Source organism: Atta colombica, unplaced genomic scaffold (assembly GCF_001594045.1).
Source record: "Atta colombica isolate Treedump-2 unplaced genomic scaffold, Acol1.0 scaffold1, whole genome shotgun sequence".
NCBI classification, from domain to species: Eukaryota; Metazoa; Arthropoda; class Insecta; order Hymenoptera; family Formicidae; genus Atta; species Atta colombica.
In genome coordinates, this window is record NW_017259183.1 from 3,413,538 (window position 1) to 3,416,235 (window position 2,698).

The window sequence follows — 2,698 nt, forward strand, 5'->3', positions numbered from 1 at the left end:
TATATCATTTACAAAATGTTAAAGATATCTGAAAGATCAGATTAAAGATATATGAAAGATCGCGAAATAATATAAAATTACGGTTCATCGTTTCTTATAAATTTTTAAGTAATCTCGACAAATTAGCATCCTTTCTCAATAAAAATGAACTTCGAATTTTACAATGCGAATTTCAAAATTTGTTCGAAGAAGACTTCGAACTAATGTCAAGTTACTGACACGAAAAGAAATTTTTTCATAGGAATATTTTGATTGCGCTGATAAGTTGCAGGATATGCATTTACCACCGCGCGAATCATTCTACAGTTCCTTGTGACACTGTATCCGAAAGCAATTACGCGAACGCCGTGAACGTTTGGCAATAGTTCTCTTAGGTTCAAACCTTGGGTTAATACAGCGATCTGTATTTAAAAACGGACGTATTACTGTTAGTCGACATATTTGAAAATTTTCACGATAAATGTATTGAAAGTTACGATCTCTGCGTATTATTATACTTTACCAGGTTTTACGTGGGATGCTATGCTGAAACATATACGCATAAATTTTGAACTGCTTACTGATATCGATATAGTGATGTTTATCGAGCGGCGGTCTTAGTCAATGTTCTAGCAAATATGCGCGAGCCAATAACAAATATATGACCCGTCGAAACCTTCTGTGTACGTGGGTCATTTGATAAGTTTGGTAAATTTCCATGAAATGACACTACAATCCATTTGATGACGCGACATCTCGAAAGATCCACTCTTCGAACCCCTTCAGGCCAAATTTCAACCAGAAAGGACGCAGTTCACGTTTGATAATCATTTGAAGCGAGATTGGCGCGTAAAAAAGTGCTCTTTCATCAAGACAACGCGCCGTCTCGCAATTCGACTATTGCGATGACAAAACTACGAATTGGGCTATGAATTGATTCCTCATCCACCCTATTCTCCGGATTTGGTCCCGTGTGACTTCTTTCTGTTCCCAAACTTAAAAACTTGGCTCGGTGGGAAAAAATTCTCGTCAAATGAGGAAGTCATTGTCGCCATCAATGAGTATTTTGCAGACTTTGAGACAACCTACTTCAAATGACTACCAAACATGAACTATATTAATACAAAATTTAGAACGTTTGCGAAGAATGACTTTGAGAAAAATTTATTTAAGTTAATGAATAATGTAGTATTCGGCAAAACCATGGAGAACGTGCGCAATTACATCGGTGTAAAATTATTAACACAATGGATGATACGGCGCAAAGGCAATGATCGCGAAGTCGAATTTTCACAGCAGAAGTGTATTTTCTGAAAATCTGATAGCAATTGAAATTCGTAAACTTGAGTTCAATAAATCGATCTCGTAGATGATATGATGGTATAGGAATATATACATTCCTACGTGTATATTTCTATACGAATGCGTATACTACGATATATGAAAGATCTGTTTGTATGAATTTCACTACGAATATATATTATCGCTGTATCGCAAAAAATGGGAAATTATGTACACAGACACTGATTGCTTCGAATGTGATGACGTTTATGAACAAATGAAGCGCGATGTCACTAGGTTCGATACGAGTGATTATTCTATCGATAATATGATAATGCGAACAAAAAAGTGCCAGGCTTAATGAAGGATGAAAATAATAACACAATATTGACTAAATTCGTCGAACTCAGAGCGAAAATGTATGCGATGAGAGTATAAAAAGGACTCTAAAAGAGTGAAAAATGTCAAAAGTAACATCATAGCGCGAATTATAACGTTCGATGATTATACATACTCAGTTTAAATGATGAAATTGAAATGACGCGTCAACAGTCATGTATAAGATCAAAATTACATTAAGTATATACGATATCCGAGACGAAAATCGTTCTGAGTCTGTACGACGACAAACGATATGTCATACCGAATTCAACCAAAATCCCATTACCATGGGAACATTATCGAATATCCTTTATAAAAACGACTTTGTAAAATAGGTCATGTAATTGTATTATTGAAATGTATTATATTATATCGAAATGTATAATCCTAAATAATTAATGTATATAGTATTACATTTATAAAAAAATAAAGATTTTTTTATATATTAAATTGAAAAAAAATGGATATAATACAGGGTAAGCCATCTAGCATTTGGAATTTCAACTACCGGTTATTTTGAGTTTGAAAGGCGTAATAACATTTATGACGTATCAGAAATTTAGTTTTTTGTTTGATATTTACGAAATGGGTCGCTGTACGCTTGAACAAAATTGGGAAATATTGAAAACTTACTTTCAAAGTGGTGAGTCTTCAACCTAAACTGTAAGAAATTTACGTGGAAAATTTGGTAGAAAAGAAATGCCTTCAACGCAGTTTGTGGATCAATTTGTGAAGCGAATTCGGCAAATTGGATCCTTATTGGATAAAGCAACTCATTCAAGTGCTCCAGTAACGTCAACCGAAAACATTGCTGCTGTTGCTCAGAGTGTGCTTGAACAATCATCAACATCAACTCGCCATCGTTCTCAAAATTTGAACATTTCACGCATTTCTTCTTTGAGAAGAATTTTGAATAAAGACCTCGGCAATGTACTACCTTTCCAATAAAGCCATAAACTTTGAAAAATATTCATGCGTTTTTTTTTTTAGAGCCAAATTAAATTCCAAATTTTAAATGGCCCACCCTGTAAATATTTTATACATCTTATGTATTGTA